We start from the raw sequence: 25690 nt of genomic DNA, 5'->3' as shown, positions 1-25690 counted from the left end.
CACTGTAATTTGTTGTAACACCGCTGCTTAGCGGGTCCGGTCCCGTGGTTTCAGGAAGTTTAGGAGGGAATCGGCCGCCATATTGTGAGTGGACTGGGTGACACAGTTTGGGCGCCATCTTGAGTGTCCCAGTGGTGCTGATCACTCGCGGACGCCCTATTTAAGGCGGTGCATCAAGGGGGTCAGCTGGACAAGGTACCTATGATTACTAGTGTGCCATTGCACTAAACGCTGTGGTGTAGGCGCGCTGTGCATTTTCCTCTATATTTTAATCGTTACCCGTTTTTTCTATTTTTGTTTAATTTTAAGTTATTTCTCCCTGTTTTAACCTGGGGAATGCCACCTTACCTGCACTGTAATTTGTTGTAACACCGCTGCTTAGCGGGTCCGGTCCCGGGGTTTCAGGAAGTTTAGGAGGGAATCGGCCGCCATATTGTGAGTGGACTGGGTGACACAGTTTGGGCGCCATCTTGAGTGTCCCAGTGGTGCTGATCACTCGCGGACGCCCTATTTAAGGCGGTGCATCAAGGGGGTCAGCTGGACAAGGTACCTATGATTACTAGTGTGCCATTGCACTAAGCGCTGTGGTGTAGGCGCGCTGTGCATTTTCCTCCTCTATATTTTAATCGTTACCCGTTTTTTCTATTTTTGTTTAATTGTAAGTTATTTCTCCCTGTTTTAACCTGGGGAATGCCCCCTTATCTGCACTGCAATTTGTTGTAACACCGCTGCTTAGCGGGTCCGGTCCCGGGGTTTCAGGAAGTTTAGGAGGGAATCGGCCGCCATATTGTGAGTGGACTGGGTGACACAGTTTGGGCGCCATCTTGAGTGTCCCAGTGGTGCTGATCACTCGCGGACGCCCTATTTAAGGCGGTGCATCAAGGGGGTCAGCTGGACAAGGTACCTATGTTTACTAGTGTGCCATTGCACTAAGCGCTGTGGTGTAGGCGCGCTGTGCATTTTCCTCCTCTATATTTTAATCGTTACCCGTTTTTTCTATTTTTGTTTAATTTTAAGTTATTTCTCCCTGTTTTAACCTGGGGAATGCCCCCTTACCTGCACTGTAATTTGTTGTATCACCGCTGCTTAGCGGGTCCGGTCCCGGGGTTTCAGGAAGTTTAGGAGGGAATCGGCCGCCATATTGTGAGTGGACTGGGCGACACAGTTTGGGCGCCATCTTGAGTGTCCCAGTGGTGCTGATCACTCGCAGACGCCCTATTTAAGGCGGTGCATCAAGGGGGTCAGCTGGACAAGGTACCTATGATTACTAGTGTGCCATTGCACTAAGCGCGGTTGTGTAGGCGCGCTGTGCATTTTCCTCCTCTATATTTTAATCGTTACCCGTTTTTTCTATTTTTGTTTAATTTTAAGTCATTTCTCCCTGTTTTAACCTGGGGAATGCCCCCTTATCTGCACTGTAATTTGTTGTAACACCGCTGCTTAGCGGGTCCGGTCCCGTGGTTTCAGGAAGTTTAGGAGGGAATCGGCCGCCATATTGTGAGTGGACTGGGTGACACAGTTTGGGCGCCATCTTGAGTGTCCCAGTGGTGCTGATCACTCGCGGACGCCCTATTTAAGGCGGTGCATCAAGGGGGTCAGCTGGACAAGGTACCTATGATTACTAGTGTGCCATTGCACTAAACGCTGTGGTGTAGGCGCGCTGTGCATTTTCCTCTATATTTTAATCGTTACCCGTTTTTTCTATTTTTGTTTAATTTTAAGTTATTTCTCCCTGTTTTAACCTGGGGAATGCCACCTTACCTGCACTGTAATTTGTTGTAACACCGCTGCTTAGCGGGTCCGGTCCCGGGGTTTCAGGAAGTTTAGGAGGGAATCGGCCGCCATATTGTGAGTGGACTGGGTGACACAGTTTGGGCGCCATCTTGAGTGTCCCAGTGGTGCTGATCACTCGCGGACGCCCTATTTAAGGCGGTGCATCAAGGGGGTCAGCTGGACAAGGTACCTATGATTACTAGTGTGCCATTGCACTAAGCGCTGTGGTGTAGGCGCGCTGTGCATTTTCCTCCTCTATATTTTAATCGTTACCCTTTTTTTCTATTTTTGTTTAATTGTAAGTTATTTCTCCCTGTTTTAACCTGGGGAATGCCCCCTTATCTGCACTGCAATTTGTTGTAACACCGCTGCTTAGCGGGTCCGGTCCCGGGGTTTCAGGAAGTTTAGGAGGGAATCGGCCGCCATATTGTGAGTGGACTGGGTGACACAGTTTGGGCGCCATCTTGAGTGTCCCAGTGGTGCTGATCACTCGCGGACGCCCTATTTAAGGCGGTGCATCAAGGGGGTCAGCTGGACAAGGTACCTATGTTTACTAGTGTGCCATTGCACTAAGCGCTGTGGTGTAGGCGCGCTGTGCATTTTCCTCCTCTATATTTTAATCGTTACCCGTTTTTTCTATTTTTGTTTAATTTTAAGTTATTTCTCCCTGTTTTAACCTGGGGAATGCCCCCTTACCTGCACTGTAATTTGTTGTATCACCGCTGCTTAGCGGGTCCGGTCCCGGGGTTTCAGGAAGTTTAGGAGGGAATCGGCCGCCATATTGTGAGTGGACTGGGTGACACAGTTTGGGCGCCATCTTGAGTGTCCCAGTGGTGCTGATCACTCGCGGACGCCCTATTTAAGGCGGTGCATCAAGGGGGTCAGCTGGACAAGGTACCTATGATTACTAGGGTGCCATTGCACTAAGCGCTGTGGTGGAGGCGCGCTGTGCATTTTCCTCTATATTTTAATCGTTACCCGTTTTTTCTATTTTTGTTTAATTTTAAGTTATTTCTCCCTGTTTTAACCTGGGGAATGCCCCCTTACCTGCACTGTAATTTGTTGTAACACCGCTGCTTAGCGAGTCCGGTCCCGGGGTTTCAGGAAGTTTAGGAGGGAATCGGCCGCCATATTGTGAGTGGACTGGGTGACACAGTTTGGGCGCCATCTTGAGTGTCCCAGTGGTGCTGATCACTCGCGGACGCCCTATTTAAGGCGGTGCATCAAGGGGGTCAGCTGGACAAGGTACCTATGATTACTAGTGTGCCATTGCACTAAGCGCTGTGGTGTAGGCGCGCTGTGCATTTTCCTCTATATTTTAATCGTTACCCGTTTTTTCTATTTTTGTTTAATTTTAAGTTATTTCTCCCTGTTTTAAGCTGGGGAATGCCCCCTTACCTGCACTGTAATTTGTTGTAACACCGCTGCTTAGCGGGTCCGGTCCCGGGGTTTCAGGAAGTTTAGGACGGAATCGGCCGCCATATTGTGAGTGGACTGGGTGACACAGTTTGGGCGCCATCTTGAGTGTCCCAGTGGTGCTGATCACTCGCGGACGCCCTATTTAAGGCGGTGCTTCAAGGGGGTCAGCTGGACAAGGTACCTATGATTACTAGTGTGCCATTGCACTAAGCGCTGTGGTGTAGGCGCGCTGTGCATTTTCCTCTATATTTTAATCGTTACCCGTTTTTTCTATTTTTGTTTAATTTTAAGTTATTTCTCCCTGTTTTAACCTGGGGAATGCCCCCTTACCTGCACTGTAATTTGTTGTAACACCGCTGCTTAGCGGGTCCGGTCCCGGGGTTTCAGGAAGTTTAGGAGGGAATCGGCCGCCATATTGTGAGTGGACTGGGTGACACAGTTTGGGCGCCCTCTTGAGTGTCCCAGTGGTGCTGATCACTCGAGGACGCCCTATTTAAGGCGGTGCATCAAGGGGGTCAGCTGGACAAGGTACCTATGATTACTAGTGTGCCATTGCACTAAGCGCTGTGGTGTAGGCGCGCTGTGCATTTTCCTCTATATTTTAATCGTTACCCATTTTTTCTATTTTTGTTTAATTTTAAGTTATTTCTCCCTGTTTTAACCTGGGGAATGCCCCCTTACCTGCACTGTAATTTGTTGTAACACCGCTGCTTAGCGGGTCCGGTCCCGGGGTTTCAGGAAGTTTAGGAGGGAATCGGCCGCCATATTGTGAGTGGACTGGGTGACACAGTTTGGGCGCCATCTTGAGTGTCCCAGTGGTGCTGATCACTCGCGGACGCCCTATTTAAGGCGGTGCATCAAGGGGGTCAGCTGGACAAGGTACCTATGATTACTAGTGTGCCATTGCACTAAGCGCTGTCGTGTAGGCGCGCTGTGCATTTTCCTCTATATTTTAATCGTTACCCGTTTTTTCTATTTTTGTTTAATTTTAAGTTATTTCTCCCTGTTTTAACCTGGGGAATGCCCCCTTACCTGCACTGTAATTTTTTGTAACACCGCTGCTTAGCGGGTCCGGTCCCGGGGTTTCAGGAAGTTTAGGAGGGAATCTGCCGCCATATTGTGAGTGGACTGGGTGACACAGTTTGGGCGCCATCTTGAGTGTCCCAGTGGTGCTGATCACTCGCGGACGCCCTATTTAAGGCGGTGCATCAAGGGGGTCAGCTGGACAAGGTACCTATGATTACTAGGGTGCCATTGCACTAAGCGCTGTGGTGTAGGCGCGCTGTGCATTTTCCTCTATATTTTAATCGTTACCCATTTTTTCTATTTTTGTTTAATTTTAAGTTATTTCTCCCTGTTTTAACCTGGGGAATGCCCCCTTACCTGCACTGTAATTTGTTGTAACACCGCTGCTTAGCGGGTCCGGTCCCGGGGTTTCAGGAAGTTTAGGAGGGAATCGGCCGCCATATTGTGAGTGGACTGGGTGACACAGTTTGAGCGCCATCTTGAGTGTCCCAGTGGTGCTGATCACTCGAGGACGCCCTATTTAAGGCGGTGCATCAAGGGGGTCAGCTGGACAAGGTACCTATGATTACTAGTGTGCCATTGCACTAAGCGCTGTGGTGTAGGCGCGCTGTGCATTTTCCTCTATATTTTAATCGTTACCCGTTTTTTCTATTTTTGTTTAATTTTAAGTTATTTCTCCCTGTTTTAACCTGGGGAATGCCCCCTTACCTGCACTGTAATTTGTTGTAACACCGCTGCTTAGCGGGTCCGGTCCCGGGGTTTCAGGAAGTTTAGGAGGGAATCGGCCGCCATATTGTGAGTGGACTGGGTGACACAGTTTGGGCGCCATCTTGAGTGTCCCAGTGGTGCTGATAACTCGCGGACGCCCTATTTAAGGTGGTGCATCAAGGGGGTCAGCTGGACAAGGTACCTATGATTACTAGTGTGCCATTGCACTAAGCGCTGTGGTGTAGGCGCGCTGTGCATTTTCCTCTATATTTTAATCGTTACCCGTTTTTTCTATTTTTGTTTAATTTTAAGTTATTTCTCCCTGTTTTAACCTGGGGAATGCCCCCTTACCTGCACTGTAATTTGTTGTAACACCGCTGCTTAGCGGGTCCGGTCCCGGGGTTTCAGTAAGTTTAGGAGGGAATCGGCCGCCATATTGTGAGTGGACTGGGTGACACAGTTTGGGCGCCATCTTGAGTGTCCCAGTAGTGCTGTTTACTCGCGGACGCCCTATTTAAGGCGGTGCATCAAGGGGGTCAGCTGGACAAGGTACCTATGATTACTAGTGTGCCATTGCACTAAGCGCTGTGGTGTAGGCGCGCTGTGCATTTTCCTCTATATTTTAATCGTTACCCGTTTTTTCTATTTTTGTTTAATTTTAAGTTATTTCTCCCTGTTTTAACCTGGGCAATGCCCCCTTACCTGCACTGTAATTTGTTGTAACACCGCTGCTTAGCGGGTCCGGTCCCGGGGTTTCAGGAAGTTTAGGAGGGAATCGGCCGCCATATTGTGAGTGGACTGGGTGACACAGTTTGGGCGCCATCTTGAGTGTCCCAGTGGTGCTGATCACTCGCGGACGCCCTATTTAAGGCGGTGCATCAAGGGGGTCAGCTGGACAAGGTACCTATGATTACTAGTGTGCCATTGCACTAAGCGCTGTGGTGTAGGCGCGCTGTGCATTTTCCTCTATATTTTAATCGTTACCTGTTTTTTCTATTTTTGTTTAATTTTAAGTTATTTCTCCATGTTTTAACCTGGGAAATGCCACCTTACCTGCACTGTAATTTGTTGTAACACCGCTGCTTAGCGGGTCCGGTCCCGGGGTTTCAGGAAGTTTAGGAGGGAATCGGCCGCCATATTGTGAGTGGACTAGGTGACACAGTTTGGGCGCCATCTTGAGTGTCCCAGTGGTGCTGATCACTCGCGGATGCCCTATTTAAGGCGGTGCATCAAGGGGGTCAGCTGGACAAGGTACCTATGATTACTAGTGTGCCATTGCACTAAGCGCTGTGGTGTAGGCGCGCTGTGCATTTTCCTCTATATTTTAATCGTTACCCGTTTTTTCTATTTTTGTTTAATTTTAAGTTATTTCTCCCTGTTTTAACCTGGGGAATGCCCCCTTACCTGCACTGTAATTTGTTGTAACACCGCTGCTTAGCGGGTCCGGTCCCAGGGTTTCAGGAAGTTTAGGAGGGAATCGGCCGCCATATTGTGAGTGGACTGGGTGACACAGTTTGGGCGCCATCTTGAGTGTCCCAGTGGTGCTGATCACTCGCATACGCCCTATTTAAGGCGGTGCATCAAGGGGGTCAGCTGGACAAGGTACCTATGATTACTAGTGTGCCATTGCACTAAGCGCTGTGGTGTAGGCGCGCTGTGCATTTTCCTCCTCTATATTTTAATCGTTACCCGTTTTTTCTATTTTTGTTTAATTTTAAGTTATTTCTCCCTGTTTTAACCTGGGGAATGCCCCCTTATCTGCACTGTAATTTGTTGTAACACCGCTGCTTAGCGGGTCCGGTCCCGGGGTTTCAGGAAGTTTAGGAGGGAATCGGCCGCCATATTGTGAGTGGACTGGGTGACACAGTTTGGGCGCCATCTTGAGTGTCCCAGTGGTGCTGATCACTCGCGGACGCCCTATTTAAGGCGGTGCATCAAGGGGGTCAGCTGGACAAGGTACCTATGATTACTAGTGTGCCATTGCACTAAGCGCTGTGGTGTAGGCGCGCTGTGCATTTTCCTCTATATTTTAATCGTTACCCGTTTTTTCTATTTTTGTTGAATTTTAAGTTATTTCTCCCTGTTTTAACCTGGGGAATGCCCCCTTACCTGCACTGTAATTTGTTGTAACACCGCTGCTTAGCGGGTCCGGTCCCGGGGTTTCAGGAAGTTTAGGAGGGAATCGGCCGCCATATTGTGAGTGGACTGTGTGACACAGTTTGGGCGCCATCTTGAGTGTCCCAGTGGTGCTGATCACTCGCGGACGCCCTATTTAAGGCGGTGCATCAAGGGGGTCAGCTGGACAAGGTACCTATGATTACTAGTGTGCCATTGCACTAAGCGCTGTGGTGTAGGCGCGCTGTGAATTTCCTCTATATTTTAATCGTTACCCGTTTTTTCTATTTTTGTTTAATTTTAAGTTATTTGTCCCTGTTTTAACCTGGGGAATGCCACCTTACCTGCACTGTAATTTGTTGTAACACCGCTGCTTAGCGGGTCCGGTCCCGGGGTTTCAGGAAGTTTAGGAGGGAATCGGCCGCAATATTGTGAGTGGACTGGGTGACACAGTTTGGGCGCCATCTTGAGTGTCCCAGTGGTGCTGATCACTCGCGGACGCCCTATTTAAGGCGGTGCATCAAGGGGGTCAGCTGGACAAGGTACCTATGATTACTAGTGTGCCATTGCACTAAGCGCTGTGGTGTAGGCGCGCTGTGCATTTTCCTCTATATTTTAATCGTTACCCGTTTTTTCTATTTTTGTTTAATTTTAAGTTATTTCTCCCTGTTTTAACCTGGGGAATGCCCCCTTACCTGCACTGTAATTTGTTGTAACACCGCTGCTTAGCGGGTCCGGTCCCGGGGTTTCAGGAAGTTTAGGAGGGAATCGGCCGCCATATTGTGAGTGGACTGGGTGACACAGTTTGGGCGCCATCTTGAGTGTCCCAGTGGTGCTGATCACTCGCGGACGCCCTATTTAAGGCGGTGCATCAAGGGGGTCAGCTGGACAAGGTACCTATGATTACTAGTGTGCCATTGCACTAAGCGCTGTGGTGTAGGCGCGCTGTGCATTTTCCTCTATATTTTAATCGTTACCCGTTTTTTCTATTTTTGTTTAATTTTAAGTTATTTCTCCCTGTTTTAACCTGGGGAATGCCCCCTTACCTGCACTGTAATTTGTTGTAACACCGCTACTTAGCGGGTCCGGTCCCGGGGTTTCAGGAAGTTTAGGAGGGAATCGGCCGCCATATTGTGAGTGGACTAGGTGACACAGTTTGGGCGCCATCTTGAGTGTCCCAGTGGTGCTGATCACTCGCGGACGCCCTATTTAAGGCGGTGCATCAAGGGGGTCAGCTGGACAAGGTACCTATGATTACTAGTGTGCCATTGCACTAAGCGCTGTGGTGTAGGCGCGCTGTGCATTTTCCTCTATATTTTAATCGTTACCCGTTTTTTCTATTTTTGTTTAATTTTAAGTTATTTCTCCCTGTTTTAACCTGGGGAATGCCCCCTTACCTGCACTGCAATTTGTTGTAACACCGCTGCTTAGCGGGTCCGGTCCCGGGGTTTCAGGAAGTTTAGGAGGGAATCGGCCGCCAGATTGTGAGTGGACTGGATGACACAGTTTGGGCGCCATCTTGAGTGTCCCAGTGGTGCTGATCACTCGCGGACGCCCTATTTAAGGCGGTGCATCAAGGAGGTCAGCTGGACAAGGTACCTATGATTACTAGTGTGCCATTGCACTAAGCGCTGTGGTGTAGGCGCGCTGTGCATTTTCCTCTATATTTTAATCGTTACCCGTTTTTTCTATTTTTGTTTAATTTTAAGTTATTTCTCCCTGTTTTAACCTGGGGAATGCCCCCTTACCTGCACTGTAATTTGTTGTAACACCGCTGCTTAGCGGGTCCGGTCCCGGGGTTTCAGGAAGTTTAGGAGGGAATCGGCCGCCATATTGTGAGTGGACTGGGTGACACAGTTTGGGCGCCATCTTGAGTGTCCCAGTGGTGCTGATCACTCGCGGACGCCCTATTTAAGCCAGTCCCTCAAGCGCGCAGCGGTGACGCGCAGCGGGGGCGCCCTCCCTGCGCCTGAGTCGTGACAGAGTCCTGCTCGTCTGCGCTTGTCCGCGCCGAGTCAGGGTTAGGCAGGGCTCCGTAGCCTTTCTTCCGGTTGATGTAGTTTTTGTACTTTTCCATATCATGCATACTAGATCTGCTCTGCTTAGTTTTCGCAACGCCTTGCCCTGCACGCATATTCCGCTTCATCCTCTCTCTGGCCCTATTAATTGTCCTAAGTGTGATTTTAGACTTCCATCTCCTGTTCCCATCTCTGCATATAGGAAAGTTCCCATAGGCTGCCCAGCTGCCATTCCGCCTCCGCTGGTAAAATCTCAGGATCCGTCTATTTTTAAGGTCTGCCATCTTAATGTGAGGTCTCTGGTTAGACATCATCAGGATATGCATGGTCTACTAACGGACGAAGCCCCTGATGTTTTGTTCATGTCAGAGACATGGTTGCATGATGATGCCTCGGCTGCGGTGAACTTGGCTCTCCCCTCTGAGTATGTGATTTTTACTCATAATCGTAACTCGAGAGGAGGTGGCATTGCGGCCGTTATCAAATCCTGCTACTCATGCGTATGGAAAGCTTTGGATATAGCCGGCTGCGAAAGTGCTTACTTTCGCATCTGGGTTAATCCCCATTTTACTTTCTCTGGCCTACTTATCTATCGGCCTCCGGGCCCGGACGCCGCTTTCAGGTCAGCCCTTCCTGAAGTTGTCAGTACATTAGCTGTAAGGACTGCTAACTTTAGTATCATTGGCGATTTAAATCTTCATTTTGATACTCCCCTTTCCCCTGCTGTTAGTAGTGCTCTTGCCGATCTGGAAGCTCTCCAGCTATTTCAGCTGGTCAACCATTGTACTCATGTTGGTGGACATATTCTGGACCCTATTTTTACCAATCTATCTGCGGCTAAAGTGCTGCTTCCCAGGCCTATGGCCTGGACAGATCACCATCTTATAGAGCTGCACCTTGTAATTAAGGACCTTCCTCACAGAGTAATTTCATCTATGCCTCTTAGGCGTCCATGGAGAAAGCTGAAATTAGCTGACTTTCATCGGCTTCTTGGTCAATATCCTCTGGGCCCTTTTTTGGATGTTGAGTCAGGATATGACCTGTTTTGCAATTGGCTGACTGGAGCCTTGGACTGCCTGATCCCAATTGCGGAGAGTAAACGCCGTCGTGCTGATCCTAGTCCTTGGTATGACGATTCGCTTCGGCTCCTTAGGAAAGCATGCAAACAAGCTGAAAGAGCCTGGCGTAAGTCTTATTTGCCAGGCATGAAAGCGATCTACCGTGCCAGGACGAAGAAATATCATAGAGAGGTTAACAAAGCTCGGGCTGCCTACTATTCTCGCAAATTCAACACCAGCACCAATCCTACTAAATTAGTATTTAAGGTGCTTAAGGATCTTACAGCCAGTAGAGCTCCAGTCGCTGAGATCTGTTCTGCCTCGCACTGTGAGGACCTGGCTGCCTTTTTTGTGGAAAAGGTTGAGGCCATTTATCGTTCCTTTTCTGTTCCATCCGTCTCTGTGGGGAAGTTGGAACCTTGCCCAATGACTACTATGTCTTTGTGCTCTTTCCCAGAGCTTTCGATGGAGGAGTTTAATAAAATTGTGGCGAAAGTCAAATCTGGCCCTCCTAGTGATCCTCTTCGGCCTGCCCAATTTAGAGATTCAGCGTTTCTTTGTCTTCCTCCCCTGCGTGATCTTGTCAATCTATCTTTGACGTCTGGTTCTGTCCCTGCTAGCTGGAAACAAGCTCAGGTGATGCCTATTTTAAAAAAACCTGCCCTGGATCCATTAAAGCTGGAGAACTATCGCCCTATATCTCTGCTCTGGGTCGCAAAACTGACTGAGGTTCATGTTAATGCCATTTCATCTAATCATCTTCATTGCGCTCACATTTTGGATCCCTCGCAGAATGGCTTTCGACCCGGCCACAGTACTGAGACTGCGTTGCTCTGTATGCACCTGCGTACTCTGGTCGACTCGGGTCAAACGGCGGCACTGGTGCTTCTCGATCTCAGTGCCGCCTTCGACACCGTCTCCCACGCCATTCTAATACAGCGTCTGGGTGAGGCTGGTGTCGATAACGTGGCACTCGAGTGGTTTCGATCGTTTTTATCTGGTCGCACGTTTAGGGTTGTTACTCCTCCTTTTCAGTCTAAACCCTATCCTATCACTCCCGCAAGGGTCAGCTCTGAGCCCCACACTTTTCAATCTCTATGTGCAGCCGCTGGCTGCTGTCGCCAAGCGTTGGAACCTGACTATGGTGTCCTATGCTGACGACACGCAGCTGGCGGTTGCATTAAGTGGGGCGTCTGACCTCGAGGCTGCTGAGTTCCGCGAGGGACTGAGCTCAGTGGCCCGTTGGATGACAGATAATTGCCTGCAATTGAACGCTAAAAAAATCGAAGTGCTCATTGTCGGCAAGCAGAGTCATCTCTGGGGTGATCATTGGTGGCCACCCGAGCTTGGTTCAACTCCTCTTCCTGTCACCGAGGTTAAGAACCTTGGGGTCTGGTTGGACTACAAACTCAGTTTTGCCTGTCATACTAAGAAAACCGCTGCCACGTGTTTTGGGATTCTACATAGGCTCAGACCTATCTTTAAATTCTTTGATACTCCAACCAGACAGCTTATTGTTCAAGCTACGATTTTGTCTAGGTTGGACTATGCGAGTTCTCTTTTGTTGGGGGCTAATTTGGCCGAACTTTCCAGACTTCAACGCGTTCAAAATGCTGCCGCCAGGGCTCTGGTGGGCTTACCGCGATTTTGCTCGGCCAAAAATACCATTGTCAAACTTCATTGGCTCCCTGTCGCTCAGAGGATTAAGTTTAAATCTCTGTGCCTTGTGTTTAAAATTCTGAAGCACTCTTCTCCTCAGATTCTGGAGCACTTTATTCTGCCTTATGTTCCCTCGCGCTCTCTAAGATCCTCGGGTCTTCACTTGGTCACAGTCCCGCGCTTTAAGAGAGCTAGGTCCGGCGGCCGCTCCTTTAGAGCACTTGCTGCCGGGCTCTGGAACTCTCTTCCTGTCCATGTCCGTGCAATTAACGAACTTTTTGCCTTTAGGAAGGCTGTTAAAACCTTCCTTTTTCCTCTGGATTCTTAGTGCTGCTGTGTTCTTGTCTTTGGTATTACTTGTGTCTGGTATTTTGTCCTTTATAGCGCTTTGCTGGGGCAGCTGTGCGCTTTATAAATCCGGATAACATAACATAACATAACATAACACTGTCCTCGAGCACACGGGAGAATATGGGGTAAGTGCTGCATAGATGGTACAATATTCTTCCACAACCACTGACGGAAAAGATGTGGGTATGAGCGCTACATCATGTGAAGGCGGTGTCTTGGAACACCAGATTTCGCTTAACACAATTTAACTGCCTGCACCAAGCCTATCTCTCCCCACAGCACATTAAATAAATGTTTCACATGTCTTCTCCTAAATGCCCTAGATGCAAGACTCTAGAAGCAGTTTTTTCACATAGTATGGGAGTACCCAATACTGCAGTTGATTTGAGAGGAGTTCACCACCACCACACAGTGGAACTCGCGGAACACCCACTCATGAGTCCTGCCTGTAGGGGCTCCGCTCCCAGGCTAAAGGGGACAAACACCTAAATAGGTTTATAGACCTAGCGATTGTACTATTCAAATGGCAAATTACAATGTCGTGGAAGGCGTCCTCTGCCCCGGGGACACAGAGAGATCTACTTGCATTGTTGCAGTGGGAACCCGCGGAGGCAGATGTGCTTCAGCTGCTGCACACAACGGGTGGGGGCAAAGTGGGAGGGGGTAGCTGGGACACTTACATTGCAAACATTGAGGCCAAAAATGATACCCACCCACCCTGAAGGGAATTTCCCAGGGACACTACTGGAATGGAACCAAGAGAGTAGTGCGAACGCACACTTCATGCCCTTTCCATATTCATTGACAGTCTATAATCTTTCTGGCAATGGCGCACAGCTTCAACCCATTGGTGTCAGCACCCCTCACCACCAGATGCGCTGCAATAATGAGAGAATCCCTCTTCGACCACGCTTTGGTCATATCACATGGATTACAGTAGTTGCATCCTGTGCAGACTCTATAGATATTATTGTTTTGAAATTGTTCATTTATTATTTACTTTTGCTTCCTGACTAGATAATGTTGTCCAGGACACAGTATTGCCTGTATGTACATGACACAACTCTGATTATTCTGTCTGTGCCATGTCAATGTCTCCATTGTTGTTGGAAAAAAGTCTGGAGGGGACAAATGAAAAGAGAACCATCCCATACCAGTTATAAAAGTGCAAACAGAGAATCACATCCCCTGTCTTCTATGACTGTTAAAAAGCGAGAAATGCTGACCCACTGTAATTCCAGATGTTCTCTTCGACCAAGAAAGGGAGTGCCCTAGAGAGTACTCAGAGGACCGCTGTGCAACCAGAGCTTGTGTCTGCCCAACAGACAGCTATCCACGGGTAAAGGACATCACTTGGAGTCTGAAGTGGATGGAAGGAGCTTCTCCCTGTCCTGAAGTGCCTCGAAAGCAACCTGCTGCTGAAAGAGACATTGAACCTGTCAATCCTGCAGGAGTTGTAATTGTCCAGAATAAGAGAGAAGAGAATGACCTAGGAAAAAAGAGAACAATCTGAGTGCTGCAGAGACATGAACACAGTTTCTCCTGAGTTCTAGTTTTGACCTGAGTTCTAGATGGGACACATGGCAACATTGTGAAGTTGTGCCTGACTAAACCGGGTCAGTGCAACATCATGAAGCTTTGCCTAAGTGAACAATGCTGCTGCTCTGACAATGCGAAGATGAGCCTAAGTGGCCTGTGCTCCTGCATCATTGTGAAGTTGTGCCAAAGCAGACTGTACTGCTGTGACATTGGATCGTGCCTGAGCAGATGGAAACACAATCAAGACAAAATGTGCCTAAGGGGACTTACTGCTATCTCCACAACGCATGCTTTGAAACTCTTGACTCCACAGCCCACATTCTCAACTTATCCGAAGCCCAGAAGTGGGCATACAACCATCCAGATACCAGTGATTACGCTAAATATTTCGTTACCGGTACTATTTTTTTATGCGGTAAAGTCTTAGTGAGAATAACTCAGTAAAAATAAGAGGCAGAATCCGTGGTATTAGAGGTTTTAAAAGGCTTTATTCCTATACAAAGGAATACAATTCGAATCGTGGGCCTTCTATTCCATCACCACGAAAGTTCAGGAAGGAAGGGGGCATATATTATTGACAGATAAGCAGTTTTATAGAGAATACATTACAGTGAAACAGATGCAAGAGGCGTAACAGCTGATAATATAGATAAACTGTACATACGTAGCTAATAGAGGCGTATACATGGGTGTAACTAAAATACGTCATTAAACATGATGTCACAAGTGGGTGGATCCATAAAAGAATCCTGCAATGTCAGCAGAAATATTTGGCAGAGATGCGCGCGCAGCCGCATGACGTGTGATTGACGTGCAACTAGAGGGTGAAGGGGACTTGACATTTAGCTCTACATGTGGAGACAGAAGTCTGGGGTTATGTCAACCTAATCCCAAATCATATCTAATATCCTATGTTTAAAGAACTGTGTTATCCAAAAGGAAAGGTCTCTAGGATAGAATCTATTCTATACTGACTGTTAGTGCGTGTACAAGCGTCTAAGTGTCTACACTAGATGCGAGGGAGTAGGAATATTCCATGGTAACAGGGCTATGAATTACTTGCATGAGGACAGCGAGGCCTGGCCCCTTTGCACGGTAGCTGGAGGAATGTTTACCTAAACTACTAGACAGGAATGCATCGGATGAGGAACGAAGGAGATAATCTCGAAGGTGAAATACAGTTTTTGGCAAGCAATATGCTGGATCAGGCACCGTTAGCCGCGCAGGGAGTAGGACAAAGTTCATGGATACAGATGTAGGCTCAGACTGGAGCTTTCAGAAGCAGAAGGCAGGAAAAGGCTTGATGACAGAATTCGGGGCCTACTCGCCTGAATCTGTAAAATGTGGAAAGTGAACCACATGAAGTCGGTGGCCTTTCATACTTAGGAATGGAATATCTGACCCATTCATGGCGGGTCTGAAAGAGGACATGTTGACGGTGGACGCACATATATTTGCGTCTTCAAAACTGGAGCAGGAGGGAACATACATGTACTTATAGCATGTACATGGAGCCGTTGGGGTCTACGATAGGGGACATAACTGATCACAAAATTCATATTTCCTCATTCCCTCCTTGTCCCCTACGGACCCTCAGGAGATATCGATCTTCATCAATCCATCGATCTGTTCATATAGCATCATTTGTTCTTCTTTCTTCTTCCGGGATCTTGAATGAAAACGTGGATGTGGGATACACGATGTGGCACACAGACCACAAATCGCTGGCCCACATTGTAGACATAAACAGCAACTGAATAGTATGAGAAAGCCAATACCTAGGAAGGATAGGATTCTCCATCCCCAGGCTGACAACACGCCCCAGAACCAACCGGACCAAGTCCAGGTGCCTGGACTCTGGTGTATCTGGCTTATAATCTTATGAAGGCGGGTTATGGCTTTATATACTGACGGCGAATTTTCTGGTATGAAAATGCAACAACTTGATCCGATGACCCTACAAGCTCCGCCCCTATCGGCCAGGATGACGTCAAGGACAAGACGATTTTGAAGCACAACAATCCGCATAGCAGACTGCTCTTCTGTTAAATTGCCTAAGGCGGAAATAGTCTCGTTCACTACTGCTTCAAGGGTTCTGGTTAATCTACGTATCAGCTTACTATTAGTGACTGTACCTATATAGGGAAAGAATCCTTTATTGAAATCTGTGTATTTTTCCCATGCTGTTTCAGTGTAATCGACAATTGGGAGATCTCTCTGCTGTCTATTGTGTACTAAATGGGTATTTCTATGATAATCAGGAGGAGCTAGGAAAACAGGTGGCAGAAGGAATGCTATGTAACAAGTACCATCCCAATCTAGAGGTAGACATATATATGCGGTCTGGCCACATATGAAGTAGGAATGATGGGAAGCTCTAAATGTAGACTTGCCTTGATCACTGAATTTTATTACAGTGGTGCATTTACTATGGCCCATGTGTATGGAACCATTCTTTCTTATACATAATTCCCCTTTTACTGGGAATACTGACATGGCGGGCAAGATTGGTGTAGCTTCAGATTCAACGTTCAGGATCATGAGGTTAAGTGTAAAATTACCTAATCCATATACTTCATTTTCTAGATCAGTTCCTGTTCTTTTGGGGAGTCCCTCCTTGTTAGGGTAGCAGACTTTAAGTAAAACTAGGTTCAGGTTTCCCCAAACCCAGTTGTCTTGATAAACTGCGGAATTTGAATCTAGGGAATTAATCAAACTAAACCATGCTCCACAGGAGCCATTGTGTGTGAACGGATATGGAAAGAAGGGCAAAACTCCCTTATAGTTTTGATAGGGAGGGAGTCGGCCACATATCCAACAATTTGTGGCATTGCTGGTTTGATGGGAATGATGTAACATACTAATAAATGTGTTGTTGCGCAGCGCAAATCTATATGACAACTCATGCGGAGGTAATTCGCTAAAAGAATGTTCTGCAGTTATATTGTAAGCATGTTTAAGAATAGGGTAATACATATGCAATAGTATGCTGAAAATAATGATCAGAAGACTTAGAAAAAACAAAATTAATAATGTTACTGTACAGTGACTACGAAGTGATTTACAATACGCATGCTTTTTGAGCTGCATCTGATGATTTCTTTCTCTATTCCGGTCTAGAGGATACATGTCAGAGACAAATTCAACCGATTCACCTTGGAGAGGACTTAAACAATCAAATTGTCTGACTTACTAGACCTCAATTTTTGTTTGTAAAGTTCTGGTTTGGTTAATTCAACCAAGGGGAGCTTTGAGTCTGTCTGTGAGGGAATACAGGGTTGAGTAATCACACTGGTTGGTAGTCCATAAATTTTTTTGATATGACTCGAGTGCAACCACCCTTTGCGACCCTCAATCTTCACGGCAGTCCTTGTAGTCAGTAGAACCAACTTAGGCGACTTCCACCTAGGATCCAGTTGGGTCTTCCGGTCGAAATTCCTGACCAAAACCAGGTCACCAGGAACCACGTCATGGGGCTTCACCTCAGTATTATCGGGAAAAGCTGCGGCTACCTGTGAACGACAAGATTGTAGTGCAGACATCAAGGAAGCCAGGTAATCTGTCAGCATATTACAGTCAACATCAGTTATTTTGCGAGGTATAGGCGTCCCCCACATATTTGGTGGTCTACCGAAGATCACCTCGTACGGGGATAGCCCAGTTCGAGAATGTGCTACCATTCTCATGTAAAAGAGCGCAACTGGTAAGGCTACTATCCAGTCGACACCTTTTTCCCTACATATTTTGGACAATCTAATTTTCAGAGTTTGATTATGGCGTTCCACAAGACCTGCGGCCTCGGGATGCCGGACACAGTGGAATTTCCATTGGTAGCCTAACAAAAGGGAAACGTGTTTCATTAGTTCGGATGAGAACGGCTGGCCGTTATCTGAGTAGACAACACGTGGTAAACCGTACCGTGGGAAGAATTCTCGAACTAACTGTTTGGCAGTAGTCGGGGCAGTGTAATCTGAAACCGGGTATGCTTCTGTCCAACGGGAAAGAGCACAGACAACTACGAGAACATATTTGAATCCTCGACATCGTTCCATCTGGATATAATCCATCTGGAGGACTTCAAAAGCATGATCGGGAGTTTGAAATCCACCCTGCTCTACGGGGATGCTTTTACCTGGATTAAACTGACAACATATCATACAGGTACGAACTTTTTGTTTAGCTGCTGCTCGCAAGTGCTTGTTGAACCAAATGTGTTGAATGCTGTCTAGCATAGCTTTCTCTCCTAGGTGTGCTGGACTATGTATTGTGTTAATGATGACTTGAACCATAGAGTCGGGAAGAAACCATATAGATTTTTCCTTCGTCATCCATCCTTGATCCGTTTGGATCCCTCCTAATTCAGTCCATTTCTTTATTTCTTCTGGTGTAGCATGTGTCTGTATGTCAATTACATCAAGGGCGGGATCCTTAACTGTCATGCAATGTGTTAGTGTCGGAACTATTGTCTTTGTCATGTCAGTTGTGTGAGTCTGATTCTGAGCAGTCTGTTTAGCTGTTCTGTCAGCTAGGTCATTACCCTGAGAAATGATATCGGTAACTTTTGTATGGGCTTTGCATTTCATAATCGATATTGTAGTGGGTAGATGAATCGCATCTAATAGGGCTTGAATGAGGGGTCCGTGCTGGATGTGGGCACCGTGAGAAGTTAAATAACCTCTCTCTCGCCACAGTACGCCGAAGTCATGGACGACTCCGAATGCATAACGTGAATCTGTGTATATATTGACTTTCTTATTTTTGGCTTGAATACAGGCTTGTGTCAGAGCGATGAGCTCTGCTGCTTGAGCTGACAAAGTGTTAATACGATTTGTTTCAATGACTTCAGTGTCTGTTGTGACTGCGTAAGCAGCCACTAACTCTCCTGTACTTGTTCTCATACATGACCTATCTACATACAATGTCAAGTCTGGATCTGACAAAGGGATATCTGTCAAGTCTTGTCTGGGTTTTGTCGTGATAGTAATGACTTCGACACAATCATGTGCCAATGGATCTGTTCCGCTCACTGGTAACAGTGTGGCAGGATTTAACGTATTGCAACGTCTGATTTCTATGTGTGGCTGAAACAATGTCAGTTCGTAACCGGTGAGTCTCGCTATAGTCAAGTGTTGTGTTTGTGTGCGGTTCAAGAGAACCTCTACTGCATGTGGTACTTGTACTGTCAATTGATGTCCTAACACTATGGCATCGCTTTGTCTGATTGCTAAAGCTGTTGCTGCCACCGATTTCAGGCACGCAGGAAGAGCCTGAGCTACTGGATCTAATGTACTAGAGAAATAAGCACATGGTTTGTGTGATCCTGCTTGTTCCTGAGTGAGTACTGACAAGGCAGTACCTTCGCGTTCTGTAACAAAGAGTGTAAACTGTTTGCTGTAACATGGTGTTGCTAAAACAGGTGCTTGGCATAAAGCTTTCTTTAAACTTTCAAAGGCGTGTGTATGTTCTTGAGTCCAAGGGAGGACAGTCGATGTGGCTGCCTCCTGTGTTGTCAACTGGATGAGTGGTTTTGCTAGAAATGCATATTGAGGGATCCACTGCCTACAGTATGAAGTGAGGCCTATAAAAGCCCGCACCTCCTTTTGTGTCTTGGGAGGTGGCATGTTAGCGATTAACTGGATGCGGTCGGATGTAAGCTGCCTTCCCTCCTTGGACAGCGAGTGCCCAAGGTAAACAACTCGCTGGACACAGAATTGCAGCTTAGAAGGGGACACCTTGTGCCCCTTGTCAGCCAAAAATTTTAAAACCGTCAGTGACGCTTTTTCACATTCAGGTTCGCTTTGGGCGGTGATCAGCAGATCATCGACATATTGAAGCAAGGCAGTGTTAACTGACATGTGGATACTGTCAAGTTCTCGTTTCAGTGCTTGGCTATAGATGCTGGGGCTTTCTGTAAATCCTTGAGGTGCGCGTGTGAATTTAAAACTTCGTCCATTTAAACTGAATCCGAACAAATATTGACTTTCCGGATCGATTGGGACACTAAAGAAAGCATTCTTGAGATCAATTACAGTGAAGAACGTTGCTTCTGAGTCAATAGTTGTTAGTAATGAAGAGATATCGGGGACCACAGGGTATTGTGGTACAATACATTTATTTAATTCGCGCAGATCAATAACTAATCGATATACTGGTGGTGCTTTTGGATCCGTTCTTTTAAGAATCGGAATTATCGGGGAATTACATACATTGGAGTCGGTTTCGACAACCACTCCTTGTGCAATGAGCTCGTCAATGATTTGCAGCAAAGCCACAACAGCATCGGGTGGTAACTTGTATTGTCGTATTCGTGGTAGTATTACTCCTGTTTTTAGTGTGACACGATATGGTGTAATATTCATGCAACCAACATCAGTGGGGCCTTGTGCCCATAAATGTGTAGGTAAATTCTGCAGTCGGTGATCCATGTCTCTGGACACGTAGTGACCTTTAAAGTCACGTAAAAATAGTCGTACTCCTTCCGGAGAACAACATATTATAGCTCCTAGAGCTTTCAATGTTTTTATACCTAACAAGTTTTCTGGACATGATTTAGTAAGCAATAAATCTGTAGTACGTGTCAATGGACCAATCGTAAGTGGAAGAGGTTGTGTCACGTCATTTATTATAGGTTTTCCTGAGAATCCAAGGGAAATATTCTGTGAGCCTGAGAGGGGTGCCCCTGGAACTTCACTGCGTCTTATAGTTGTTCTGCTTGCCCCTGTATCAAGTAAAAACTTTCTGTCTTCCCCTAATAGTTCACTATGTACATAAGGTCCCTCTTGGTCTACAGGAACCTCAATAAGGGGTAAGCCGACTTCCCTCTCTAGGCTATCTCATGAGTATCGCTGATAATCGGGATAATCTGCTTGTGCATACTGATACATCTGTTGTGTTGTTGCTTGTGTTGCAGCAATAGGCTGCGCTTGTGGTGGTGCTATGGGCTGTTGTGGAGCTCCCTGTTGCGGAGCTAGTTGTTGCGGAGCTAACCTAGGTTGTGCATGCTGAGGGATTTGTTGTTGATTCTGATCCTGTCTAGGTGGACGTGGTCTCTCCTGAGTTTTACCTGTAGCAATATTATGTTTCAGGACTGGACAATCGTGTATATAATGACCTGGTTGTTTACAATAGTTGCATGTCCCTTTCGTAGGACCTGCGGAATTACCCTTATGATGACCATCGGCTGGAACTGACTGAGCAACAAGCATTTTCATTTTTGTATCTTTCATACGTCTTTGTTCGTGTTCTTGTTCTTCTCTAATTCTATTGTGATGATATTGTAACATCTGTAACATCTGTGATGGGGTATTACCTTGCCAGGTACTTTCGAATTTCAATACTCTATTCTTAACTTGTAGCAGAGAATTTTCAACTAATTTTGTCACGAACAGATGTGGATATGACTCACTACTGGCTTTTATGCCACTATTTATACCAAAACATTTTTCAAATCGGGAATAGAAATCACTAGTGTCTTCGTCTGGCTTTTGTTTACAGGCTGAGATTGCACCCCAGTCTTCCTTTTTCGTAGTTAATAAACGTGGTAGTACCTGCACTAGTAGTCCTGCTAGTGCTGTAGTCTTTTCCCCGAGCCCTGCTCCTGCAGCTCGGGCCCTTTCTTCGTTTTCTAATGCTGTCCAATCTATCTTTTGGTCTCCCACCTCCCATTCCTTTTCTTTGAGTTTCTCATAAACACCGGCGGGTAATAGGACTTTTAATATTTTCATAATGTCGGGATAGGTATACTCTCCCATGAGTAACATGTCCTTTATTTCACGGTGGAAACCTGCTGGGTCCTTGTCATGGCTGGGTACTACTTTCTTCATTTCTAATAATTCTAATTTAGTTATAGGCGTGTACACAAATACGCGTGTAAAATTATCACCGGCACCTCTAATTGGGTGCACTTCGCGTAACGGGTTCTGTCTATCTATGTGATACATTTTTCTTCCCCTGATGGGAACTGGAACGTGTTCTGGGCATACGAAATTTAAATATTGGTTTCGGAATTCTAGAATTTCTTTAATCAAATCAGTACTTGACCCTCTCCATATATTCGTGAGCAGTTCTGTCAATATGTCAGGTAAGGGTCCTGGATCGGAGTGTTGGCTTTTATATAATACAAGGAGGTGTTGAATCATGTATATACTAGCTAAACGCTGTTCGTACGGGTCAAGATTCAGAAACGTGTGTGCAAGTACATCATCATTGTAGTCGCTGGGACTGTCAGCCCATTGTACTGCTGACCTAGCTAATTCTTGTTCGTCCATGGAATCGAGCATATGGTACCCTCTTCGATCTCGGAGTAATTTATCAACGGCTTGGAATAGGTGTTCGGGGGATTTTGTATTTAACATAGGGTTTGGAAAATGTCTATTATATTCTGGACGTATTGGACGTATCGGGTCGTTAAAGTCTCTAGTATTATTATGGGGTCTTCCTCTACCTACATAAGCTATTGTCTCGACTTGTTCTGATTCTTGCTCCTCCTCCTCCTCTGATTCTACTCTGTCTGTTTCTCGTCTTTCTTTATGTATTCGTTCTACTTCCTTGCGGATCTTTCGACTCATGGCGATTATACACGCCTGTCTATCGTGTTTCTCTTCTGATATGTTCTGACCCCATTTGACAAGTCTTTGCATGGTATCGTGATCTGCCCCGGGCCTGTCTTGATTCCTAATTACACAATTTATGAAAAAACGTAGTAGTTGTCTTTGGACATCCACTTTCTGATATTCCATAGCTTCGTTAATACTTTCTGGACCTCGCCCTGTGTGGACAAGCGATATATTTCGTCTAGGTGTTCACCCATTCCTGGTATCGTCATTAAATATAATGTAGCTCGTCTTATACGTAGAGATGATATGAGCAATTTATCCTGTCTACCTGGTACTGGGTCGTATCTACAATCCACAAGTTGTTCTTTAAACATGTCGGATGTCGCTAATTGGGGAGTACGTTGGAGTGCTAAATCTCTAAGAGTCTGTTTATTTCGCGGCAGGGTGGCAAACATGTCTGTCGTACCTCCTGTAGCACCGTCTGAGGTGCTAGGCACGAAAGGATTCGTTGGGCGTAGGATAGAGATTGTAGATGCGGGAAAAACTGTAGAAACGGACGGACCTGTGGGAACTTGTGTAGGAGTTTGTAATTGCGGGGATACAGACGGATGCTCTTGGTGTTGAACACCATCGGCAAGCGGTATGTGTGGTATGGCATTAGCATACTCGGGAGCTACGTCATCTAAATAGGAGGAAAGGAAAACGTCCTTTGCTGTTTTGGGATGTGTTTTGGGATGTGCTTTTATCGGGAGCAATGGAGGAGTTAAATCTTTTGGTATTTCCGGGGTAGCCTTAGGTAACCCTTCAGTCAGAAGAGGATACATACCATTCATAAGAGTGTTTCTTTGTCTATCTACTTGTTCTGAGTTTACTCGGGTACCTTCCTCAAGTAATAGATTTTCTCGAGTTTTATTTGAATTCTCTCTACCTTTCTCTTCCTGTCTGTGTGCTTTTTCTGTACGTCTGTATGATTCTTTACGCCATAATTCAATGGCATCTTTCTGTGACTATCTGGCTTTCTTTTTCCATAATTCTTCTTCTACTCTCATGATGCAATCTGCATCCCAGGTCCCTGCTGCGGGCCATCTCTGGTTCTCTGGTAATTCTTTTGTGTAGTCCACCCATAAATCAAGAAATAATACGGCATCTAGACCATGCTTATGATACATAAAGTATCCTGGAGTATCCCTAGGTGGAATGGGAACAGCTTCTTCGAGTACACCTTTTCTAGTTTTGATCTGTCTTAGTTTCTAAAAGAGCGGCATTTTTAGATCTTGTTTCTAGAACACACTTTATACGATGAACACAATAATGAACAGTCATTCACACCACAATATATAGAACGTATTAAAACATTTTAACATTTAACAGTTTTAACGAACAATGATAACTAATAGAAAACTAGTTACTGACATAATACTGACACTAGATAATACTTATTTATATGCAAGACATACTATATATACTGCTAAACAGTACAGATACACTGCTGAAACAGTGCAGACCGGATTTGTGTACCCAAACCCGTCTTGACCGGCACAGACTATGTGCACGTTAAATGCCTCCCCGGTAATGGTACTCACCGGGTAGCTCGGAACGGAAGGCCTCGGAACGGAACTGAAACTGGACCGGACTGGACTCGACTCGACTCGACTCGGAACTTCGGAACCTGGTGGGCCTCTGTATACCTCGGATCTTGCTCTCTCAGCTAGGCTCTGGTCGGGATACTTCGCACTTCTCACCGCCTCGTCTGGGTGTTGATCGCAGCCTCAGTCGCTCCCGCTTGGCCGGAGGGAGATACAGGAAATCCTGCGGGTACGCGTTTTTGTCCGTTCAGCTGTGGCAGGAGACCGGGCCTGCAACGCACCGCCGGCGCGTGAGATGAGAAAGTGTCCCTATTCGGGCGCCAATTTATGTGGTAAATATTTCGTTACCGGTACTATTTTTTTATGCGGTAAAGTCTTAGTGAGAATAACTCAGTAAAAATAAGAGGCAGAATCCGTGGTATTAGAGGTTTTAAAAGGCTTTATTCCTATACAAAGGAATACAATTCGAATTGTGGGCCTTCTATTCCATCACCACGAAAGTTCAGGAAGGAAGGGGGCATATATTATTGACAGATAAGCAGTTTTATAGAGAATACATTACAGTGAAACAGATGCAAGAGGCGTAACAGCTGATAATATAGATAAACTGTACATACGTAGCTAATAGAGGCGTATACATGGGTGTAACTAAAATACGTCATTAAACATGATGTCACAAGTGGGTGGATCCATAAAAGAATCCTGCAATGTCAGCAGAAATATTTGGCAGAGATGCGCGCGCAGCCGCATGACGTGTGATTGACGTGCAACTAGAGGGTGAAGGGGACTTGACATTTAGCTCTACATGTGGAGACAGAAGTCTGGGGTTATGTCAACCTAATCCCAAATCATATCTAATATCCTATGTTTAAAGAACTGTGTTATCCAAAAGGAAAGGTCTCTAGGATAGAATCTATTCTATACTGACTGTTAGTGCGTGTACAAGCGTCTAAGTGTCTACACTAGATGCGAGGGAGTAGGAATATTCCATGGTAACGGGGCTATGAATTACTTGCATGAGGACAGCGAGGCCTGGCCCCTTTGCACGGTAGCTGGAGGAATGTTTACCTAAACTACTAGACAGGAATGCATCGGATGAGGAACGAAGGAGATAATCTCGAAGGTGAAATACAGTTTTTGGCAAGCAATATGCTGGATCAGGCACCGTTAGCCGCGCAGGGAGTAGGACAAAGTTCATGGATACAGATGTAGGCTCAGACTGGAGCTTTCAGAAGCAGAAGGCAGGAAAAGGCTTGATGACAGAATTCGGGGCCTACTCGCCTGAATCTGTAAAATGTGGAAAGTGAACCACATGAAGTCGGTGGCCTTTCATACTTAGGAATGGAATATCTGACCCATTCATGGCGGGTCTGAAAGAGGACATGTTGACGGTGGACGCACATATATTTGCGTCTTCAAAACTGGAGCAGGAGGGAACATACATGTACTTATAGCATGTACATGGAGCCGTTGGGGTCTACGATAGGGGACATAACTGATCACAAAATTCATATTTCCTCAATGGCAGAGACTCCGGATTGTGGGCTCAACTACTGCCTGCCACAGTTATAACCCTAGCAGAGACGCCTCCCAGAAGAGGGAGGGAATGAGACGTGTGCCACAGGTCCAACACCCATGCCCAAAGAAAGGACAGACATCCACAGTCGTGACATCAGAATAATTGAGGACTACGAGAATAGCTGAGTGCACAAAATCAAAGAGGGGTTAAACTGAGCTTCAACCCTACCCAAGGCAGAAATCAAATCCGGGAGAAAAGGAGAGAGAAGGAAGGAGGAGTGTGGAGAGGACCAGCCTCCGAGAGCAGTTGCCCCATGCCAATTAAGCATTAGTGTCTATTTCCTGTGTCATTTTCTGTGTTTATT

Source organism: Triturus cristatus, chromosome 1_1 (genome assembly GCF_964204655.1).
Source record: "Triturus cristatus chromosome 1_1, aTriCri1.1, whole genome shotgun sequence".
In the NCBI taxonomy this organism is placed as follows: Eukaryota; Metazoa; Chordata; class Amphibia; order Caudata; family Salamandridae; genus Triturus; species Triturus cristatus.
The sequence above is the reverse complement of the archived record's forward strand: the minus strand, read 5'-3'. Positions refer to the sequence as shown.